The sequence below is a fragment of the Oncorhynchus kisutch genome, linkage group LG19 (assembly GCF_002021735.2).
Source record: "Oncorhynchus kisutch isolate 150728-3 linkage group LG19, Okis_V2, whole genome shotgun sequence".
Taxonomy (NCBI): domain Eukaryota; kingdom Metazoa; phylum Chordata; class Actinopteri; order Salmoniformes; family Salmonidae; genus Oncorhynchus; species Oncorhynchus kisutch.
Genome location: NC_034192.2, coordinates 21,870,890 through 21,880,961, shown reverse-complemented (window position 1 = coordinate 21,880,961; position 10,072 = coordinate 21,870,890).

Genomic DNA, 10,072 nt, shown 5'->3' with positions numbered 1-10,072 from the left:
TAACCGACACCTACACACTCATGTATCAATCTGATTGTGTTGTGCAGTAAGCAGGCTCTGGTGTATAACTGTGGCTCCTTCCGCCTTCAAAGAATGGGCAAGAGGGCCAACACTTAATTATTTCTATAACTACTCTATATTGTTTGTCCTCGTGTGTCCGTTCATGTTTTTCAGCATAAAGTATTCTGCAGCCACTTAGTGTGATGTGGACACCAGGTGAGGCCACACACACAGATTCCTGTTCAACTCTTTCTTTAACTACCTTCTCCTTCACTTCATCCCTCTCATCTTCTCCCTAAATCCTCTAGGTTATATCAGCTGTGTCGGTGAACCCCTCCCATATCTCAACTGGCTACATAGAGGGCACAGCATGATCAGAGGTGAGATCACTTGGTCAGGTCAACATATTATTAAATATATGCTTTACATTGAAATAGAGATGCAGTAGTCCCAGAGTTAATGATCCAAGGTCAGTTTTGCATTTCACCTCCTGATTATTATGACTAACAATGTTAGAATAAAAAATTAAAACACAAGGCTTAAACATGCTCTCTCTCCATATGTCTCTCGTCTGTTTTGATGTGAGAGAGGATACCAACCCCCAGTCCCATCATTGCCACCTCACCCGCTTTTAAGATAACCTTCGGGCCGACTAGAGACACTATGTAATTGTGATGAACTGAGAGAATAGGTGGGTAGCACTGATTCATTAATCTTATGCTGCCTTCCCTGCTCCTATGTTCTTACCTCTTTCACTTTGTCTTTTACACCTAGTCTTTCTTCCTCTGTTTTTATAATGCACAACAGATGTGCATTGAAGTACAGACTAAACTTGTATTTATAACACTTGGATAATGATCCTGTTTATCAGATCAATGCAGATTAAGGGCATTAGATATTGAGATGAACCGGTTTTAGAGTATTTCATGATGCATAGGAAGTGTAGTGTACAGTTTAAAAATATATATATTTCTATATATGAATTACAAATCAGCCTTTAACTAGTTAAATCCTGTTTCTAGTCTATTAGTTACAATGTGTAACCATTGATGTCCCAGGACCAAGATTGGTAAACACTGTTGAAGTGTATAATTGTAATACATACATGCAGACACAGCATCATTCAAAGACTGGAATTTGATACTCCTGGTATTGGATATGACCTGAACTGCACCTTTATTTGCTAAGGTAGAGTACACGATCAGTGAATATATTAAATGTACAGGCTACAATGTGGGGATGCTTGATAATACCTACATGTATATACCTTTCAGATCTGCCAATCATTCCACCACTGTCTGACAGCCTTACCCAGAAGACACTGGGCCTATCAAGACTGACAAAGCAGAGATGGGTGGCTGACAAGGAAAAATAAATAAAACATGCACTCGCACACATTATCCACAATGTAAAGACTTGTTTATTTAATGATCGCACCATTTTATTTTAGGATTGGAGATATCTACGCCTTCATATCCATTCTCAATTCCTATGAAATCAAAGTGTGATTGATAATATTGTAAAAGACTATGGCTTAATGTGTGCTTTCCCTCTCACATACACCCAATGTAAATAAATTATAATAACTTGTTTATTTTATGTATGCTCCATTTTATTTGAGGAAAATATCTGCAATAAAGTACATTAGCAGTTAAAGCGGTCTTTGGTTTATTGGATATTTCTCTGAATACAATGTGACCAGTGTAACGGCGTTCTTCGGTTGTCGAAAGAGAGTCGGACCGAAATGCAGCGTGGTGGTTAATCATGATCTTTAATGAAGAAATGACGATACATGAAATAACTATTGAATACAAAACAACAAACGGAACGCGAAAACCTATTACAGCCTATCTGGTGCACACTACACAGAGACAGGAACAATCACCCACGAAATACAAAGTGAAACTCAGGCTACCTAAATACGGTTCCCAATCCGAGACAACGAGAATCACCTGACTCTGATTGAGAACCGCCTCAGGCAGCCAAGCCTATACTAGACAGACCCCTAATCAACCACAATCCCAATGCTTACAAAAAACCCAATAAGACGATACCATAACCCCATGTCACACCCTGGCCTGAACAAATAATTAAAGAAAACACAAAATACTAAGACCAAGGCGTGACAACCAGAAGGAAGTTGGCAGACCTGCAACACTTGGACTGTGTGTAGGTTTTGTGATCTGGAGCTGAAAAATAGAGAGATGGGGAGGAAGAGAGCAGTTTAAAGGTTTATCATTAATAACTGACAATTCTATAATGAATACATATTAGAATAATACAATTGAAGTCGGACATTTACATACACCTTAGCCAAATACATTTAAACTGTTTCACAATTCCTGACATTTAATCCTAGTAAAAAATTCCGTCTTGGGTAGGTTAGGATCACCACTTTATTTTAAGAATGTGAAATGTCAGAATAATAGTAGAGAATTATTTATTTCATCACATTCCCAGTGGGTCAGAAGTTTACATACCCTACTAATTGAGTGTATCTGACCTAAAACAAGGCATTTTTACTAGGATTAAATGTCAGGAATTGTGAAAAACTGAGTTTAAATGTATTTATTGTAATGTAAACTTCTGACTTCAACTGTAGATACTTTTGTACCGGTTTCCTCCAACATCTTCACAAGGTTCTTTGCTATTGTTGTTTATGGTGGTTTTGGAGCAGTGGCTTCATCCTTGCTGAGCGGCCTTTCAGGTTATGTCGATATAGGACTCCCAAAATGTCCGTTACGCCTATACACGACTGGCCCCCGCGTGGGTTAACTGCCTTGTTCAGGGGCAGAACAACATTTTTACCTTGTCAGCTCTGGGATTACTGGCACAACGCTCTAAACCACTAGGCTACCTGTACTTATAACCAGGTGTAGCAGGATTCACTCCATGGTGCTGAAAGAGCTCTGCTGTTTATGTAGGCCATAACAATTTGTGCTCACTGTTATAGTGCAATTAATGTATTGTTTAGTGTTGTGGCTTTGCTGCATGCATCTAAAACATGTGTTGATATTTTTATTTTTTTCACATCAAGATTTACATGCTAAAATCACCACTGTCTGTGGGTGTCACTGAGTAGGCTGATTAGCCCATTTAATTGACCCAAGATCCATAGATTAAAAGACTGAATTGTGAGGTAATTTCCCCCAGTCAAGAGCTATGACGCTAATATTTGTGAAAACTCTTCACAGTTGTGTTCTGTCAGTGGAGGCTGGTGACTTGAAACATTGAGGAGGATGGGAGACCCACGGTATAGGGAGACCCACGGTATAGGCACGGAACGCACAGAGATGAAAATGCGTGTTTCAAAAATCAAAGACTTTTAGCCTAAAGCATTTAATAAACACATTTACAGTACAATATTATGGGGAATGTGAATGAGAGGGTTACTTACACAGTGTTGGGAATGGATCACAGCAGTGATTGAATGAGGGTATGAGGCATGAGTTGGGTGTTCAGAGGCTTGACCTCAGTGCAGGACAGTGGTTGAGGTGTTCATAGTTTTCAGTACAGGATAGGTTCATCATGGATGGATGGTGTTGGAGAAGAGCTCAAATCTTCCACTGAGGGCAGGACAGGATTTAACTGGGAAGACAAAACACAATACACTACACAGACAAAAGAGCCAAAAATGAGTTAGTCCAAGAGAGGAGTAAAATCATTGTGTAATAATGTGATCATGTTTGTGTGTGTGATTGACTCTACACACAGTACAGTAATTAGAGAAAATTATAGGGGCACTCACAGTACTTGTAGAGGAAACATTCAGTGTGCCAGTTGATGAACGGGCACATGTGACATGGCTTCAGTTTATGTCAGGAGACAGTTGACAATGGTAGAGGAGTGGAGGGGTCATCACCTCTTGATCAGGGAAGAGGAGGGAACTTAGCTGTAAATACAAATAGCAGATGCATTCCATTACAGCTGCATCATCATAGGTTTGGGCAATGAGTTTCTCCATGAAGTTAAATGCCAACAACTCCAAATTCAAAATTACAATGGAAGAAGTTCAAGATGACGGTCAATCACCCTTGGTCTGGGGCTCCATGCAAGATCTCACCTCGTGGGGCATCAATGATCAAGGTGAGGGATCAGCCAAGAACTACATGGCAGGACCTGGTCAATGACCTGAAGAGAGCTGGGACCACAGTCTCAAAGAAAACCATTATTAACACACTACGCCATCATGGATTAAAATCCTGCAGCGCACGCAAGGTCCCCCTGCTCAAGCCAGCACATGTCCAGGCCTGTCTGAATTTTGCCAATGACCATCTGGATGATCCAGAGGAGGAATGGGAGAAGGTCATGTGGTCTGATGAGACAAAAACAGAGCTTTTTGTTCTAAACTCCACTTGCCGTGTTTGGAGGAAGAAGGATGAGTACAACCCCAAGAACACCGTCCCAACCGTGAAGCATGGAGGTGGAAACATCATTCTTTGGGGAGGCTTTTCTGCAAAGGGGACAGGACGACTGCACCGTATTTAGGGGAGGATGGATGGGGCCATGTATCGCGAGATCTTGGCCAACAACCTCCTTCCCTCAGTAAGAGCATTGAAGATGGGTCGTGGCTGGGTTTGCACACACTGCAACAGGGATTTTGACCCACTCCTCCATACAGACCTTCTCCAGATCCTTCAGGTTTCGGGGCATGACAATGACCCGAAACACACAGTCAGGGCAACTAAGGAGTGGCTCTGTAAGAAGCATCTCAAGGTCCTGGAGTGGCCTAGCCAGTCTCCAGACCTGAACCCAATAGAAAATATTTGGAAGGAGCTGAAAGTCCGTATTGCCCAGCAACAGCCCCGAAACCTGAAGGATCTGGAGAAGGTCTGTATGGAGGAGTGGGCCAAAATCCCTGCTGCAGTGTGTGCCAACCTGGTCAAGAACTACAGGAAACGTATGATCTCTGTAATTGCAAACAAAGGTTTCTTTACCAAATATTAAGTTCTGATTTTCTGATGTATCAAATACTTATGTCATGCAATAAAATGCAAATTAATTACTGATTTTCTGGATTTTTGTTTTAGATTCCGTCTCTCACAGTTGAAGTGTACCTATGATAAAAAATTACAGACCTCTACATGCTTTGTAAGTAGGAAAACCTGCAAAATCGGCAGTGTATCAAATACTTGTTCTCCCCACTGTGCTTGGATGTGTAGTGTCAGCATTTTTTGCTGGCATGTCATGCCTAAGTCTGCTAATCTTGCCAATTAAAAAATAATTTAAGTATTTGGCAATATCAGTGGGTTTTGTGATGAATGAGCCATCTGATTCAATGAATGATCGAGTGGAGTTTAACTTTTTGCCCAAAATGTAATTTAAGGTGCTCCAAAGCGTTTTACTATCATTCTTTAAGTAACTTATCGTTTCTTCTTTTAATTCAGTTTAGTCACATGATTTCTCAATTTACAGTACGTTTGCCAATCGGTTGTACAGCCAGACATATTTGCCATCTCTTTTGCCTCATCCCTCTTAACCATACACATTTTCAATTCTTCATCAATCCACAAGGATTTAACAGTTTTTTGTCATTGTCTTAATGGGTGCATGCTTATTAGTAACTGGGATAAGCAATTTCATAAATGTGTCAAGTGCAGCGTCTGGTTGCTCATCATTACACTCCACAGACCAACAAATATTCTTCACATAAACAACATAGCAATCACTACAAAACGTATTGTATGACCTCTTATACGCAATATTTGGCCCAGCCTTTGGAACTTTGGTTTTCCTAGATATAGCTACTATATTGTGATCACTTCATCCGATGGATTTCGATACTGCTTTCAAACTAATTTCTGCAGCATTAGTAAAGATATGATCAATACACGTTGAGGATTTCATTCCTGTACTGTTTGTAACTACCCTGGTAGGTTGATTGATAACCTGAACCAGGTTGCAGATACAAGTTACAGTTTGAAGCTCTCTCTTGAGTGGGCATCCTAATGAAAGTCAATATTTAAAAATCACCCAGAAAGTATACCGCTGTATTGATATCACATACATTATCAAGCATTTCACACATTATCCAGATACTAACTGTTAGCACTTGGCAGCTTCCTACCAGAATGGGCTTTAGGTGAGGCATTTGAACCTGTAGCCATATTACTTCAACAGGAGATATTCTCTAAGCTTTACCACGATGTGGTTCTAAATATAGACCGCAACACTTTCTGGCATTTCTGTCTTTTCTGTAAATGTTATAACCTTATAATGCTACCACTGTATCAAAGGTATTATCTAAGTGAGTTTCAGAGGTTATCAGAATATGAATGTCATATGTTACTAGCAAATGGTTGATTTTGTGAAACTTGTTTCTTAAGCAACATATGTTAACCTGGGCTATTTGTAACACTTTTCTGGAATGCTTGATTATTTTTCTTGCTTTCTGGGAAGCTTAGCAGAGGTAGACATGCTCGGGTTATTTTTGATAGTGCAGGGTGAGCTGCACAAAGTAGACTTCCTACTAGGGCACACCACCTCAGTGCTAATAGTATTACTCTGGTTCATCGGCATATGCTTACTGCATACAGTAGCTTTCGGATCAGTATAGGTATTCCGGGCAGTAAGAGGGACATATCGATTATGTTAACATCCCAGGTGCGTATTTTTCCAAGGCACTACCCAATCTTGGGGGTTCGGATCATAACATGGTTCAGCTCCTCCAAGTCTACAAAGCGCATCTGCAGTGAGAGAAGGCCAAAAAAGTGGAGATTAAAAGCTGGACTGCTGAAGTCCTCCAAGACTGTTTTGAGTCCACTGACTGGGAGGCCTTGATAGACAGCGCCGATGACCTGGAAGAGGCAGCAGATACCGTCTCTGAGTACATCCGTTTCTGTGAGGATCTCGTTATTCCCAAAAAGAAAGTTATTATCTTTCCCAATAATAACCAGTGGGTAACTCGGGAATTAAAAGAGCTCCTCGCCCAGAAAAAAAGGATGTTTAAATCAGGTGGCAATAAAGAGGAAAGGAAAAATATTCAGAGGCAACTTAAAAGCCAAAGGAGTGCAAGGCAGCATACAAAGACAAAAGAGAGAACCTTTTCAAGGACAAGGACAGTAGGAAAGCCTGGAAAGGGCTACAAACCAGAGAGACATTATGACTGTCGAAAATGACCTTGCTTTGCAAATGATTTGAACAGTTTCCATTGTAGGTTTGACATGTGATTTTATATCGCAGCAGAAAGTGGCCTCTGACAGTATAGACAGCATACCAACTGTTGATATACTGATTTCTGTGAATGACGTCAAGCAATACTTTCAACGTGTCAACCCAGGAAAATCATATGGTCCAGATGGCGTCAGCAGCAAGGCACTTCAGGCATGCTCAGACCAGCTCGCATTACCGTTCCGGAAGCTGTTCCAGCGGTCACTGAACAGTGAGATAATTCCAGACTTATGGAAGAAGTCACTGATTTTCTTAATATCTAAAAACAACAGACCAAAAATAAAATAACGACTTACACATCTGTACCTATGAAATGTTTTGAAAAATATTATTTCAAAACAAATTCTCCTCCGGTCTCTCATCCCAATTAAACTCAAATCAAATTGCATACCGTGCCTCCAGGGGTGTTGATGTGTTACTGGTAATGCTGAACAATATCAACATTTAGAGAAGGCAAATAGCCTAGTGAAAAATGTATTAATTGACTTCAGTAGCACGTTTAACACCATCCAATCCCACTGGTATATAAACTCATGAATTTGGCTGTCAACTCAACTGATCAAGTGGCTAAATAACTTCCTTGTGAACCGTACTCAACAAATGAAGTTTAACTCCGGCATCTCTACATCTAGAATGTTGAATACGGAAGCCCCTCAAGGTTGGGTACTTTCACCGATACTGTACACTAACGATTGTCAAGCCTCTGATGCAGCCCAAAGTTTTTTTTTTTAAATATGGAGATGACACCGCTGTTGTGGGTTTCCTCCACCCAGACCAAGCCTCTCTTCATGGTCTTGATAAAGAAACAGCAAAATTCATCCAGTGTGTGCAGATAACTTTCTTGAAATAAATGTTAACCTTTCTGGCGCAGGTGTTCCGCTAGTGACCCACCTCGACAACATCCGGTGAAATTGCATAGCGCGAAATTCAAATTACAGAAACAGTCATATTTAACATTCATGAAAATACAAGTGTCATACATCAGATAAAAGCTTCACTTCTTGTTAATCCAGCCGTTGTGTCAGATTTCAAAAAGGCTTTACGGCGAAAGCACACCATGCGATTATCTGAGGACAGCACCCCGCACACAAAAGCATTAAAAACATTTTTCAACCAGGCAGATGTCAGAAAGTCAGAAATAGCAAAAAAATAAATGCCTTCCCTTTGAAGATTTTCTTCTGTTGGCACTCCGAAAGGTGCCAGCTGCATCACAAATGGTCCTTTTGTTCGATAAAGTCCTTCTTTATATCCCCAAAAACTCAGTTTAGCTGACGCGCTTTATTCAATAATCCACCGGTTTCCCTCCTTCAAAATGCATACAAAATGGATCCCAAACGTTACCAATAAACTTCTCCAAACAAGTCAAACAACGTTTATAATCAAACCTTACGTACCATTATACGTAAATAAACAATACAATTTCAGACAGAGAATCGTTATCGTCTTTACCGGAGACAAAGAACGCAACTCTCATCTTCGCGCATGAAAACACTACAGCCAAAATGGGAGCTAAAGACTGTTGACATCAAATCAAATTTATTTATATAGCCCTTCGTACATCAGCTGATGTCAAAGTGCTGTACAGAAACCCAGCCTAAAACCCCAAACAGCAAGCAATGCAGGTGTAGAAGCACAGTGGCTAGGAAAAACTCCCTAGAAACGCCAAAACCTAGGAAGAAACCTAGAGAGGAACCAGGCTATGTGGGGTGGCCAGTCCTCTTCTGGCTGTGCCGGGTGGAGATTATAACAGAACATGGCCAAGATGTTCAAATGTTCATAAATGACCAGCATGGTCAAATAATAATAATCACAGGCAGAACAGTTGAAACTGGAGGTGGACTGGGGACAGCAAGGAGTCATCATGTCAGGTAGTCCTGAGGCATGGTCCTAGGGCCCAGGTCCTCCGAGAGAGAGAAAGAGAGAATTAGAGATACTTAAATTCACACAGGACACCGGATAGGACAGGAGAAGTACTCCAGATATAACAAACTGACCCCAGCCCCCCGACACATAAACTACTGCAGCATAAATACTGGAGGCTGAGACAGGAGGGGTCAGGAGACACTGTGGCCCCATCCGATGACACCCCCGGACAGGGCCAAACAGGAAGGATATAACCCCACCCACTTTGCCAAAGCACAGCCCCCAACACCACTAGAGGAATATCTTCAACCACCAACTACCATCCTAACCATCCTAAGACAAGGCTGAGTATAGCCCACAAAGATCTCCGCCAAGGCACAACCCAAGGGGGGGCACCAAACCAGACAGGAAGATCACATCAGTGACTCAACCCTAGTAAGCCAGTGACTCAGCCCCTGTAATAGGGTTAGAGGCAGAGAATCCCAGTGGAAAGAGGGGAACCGGCCAGGCAGAGACAGCAAGGGTGGTTCGTTGCTCCAGAGCTTTTCCGTTCACCTTCACACTCCTGGACCAGACTACACTCAATCATATGACCCACTGAAGAGATGAGTCTTCAGTAAAGACTTAAAGGTTGAGACCGAGTTTGCGTCTCTCACATGGGTAGGCAGACCATTCCATAAAATGGAGCTCTACAGGAGAAAGCCCTGCCTCCAGCTGTTTGCTTAGAAATTCTAGGGATAATTAGGAGGCCTGCGTCTTGTGACCGTAGTGTACGTGTAGGTATGTACGGGAGGACCAAATCAGAGAGATAGGTAGGAGCAAGCCCATGTAATGCTTTGTAGGTTAGCAGTAAAACCTTGAAATCAACCCTTGCCTTGACAGGAAGCCAGTGTAGGGAGGCTAGCACTGGAGTAATATGATCACATTTTTTGGTTCTAGTCAGGATTCTAGCAGACATATTTAGCACTAACTGAAGTTTATTTAGTGCTTTATCCGGGTAGCCGGAAAGTAGAGCATTGCAGTAGTCTAACCTAGAAGT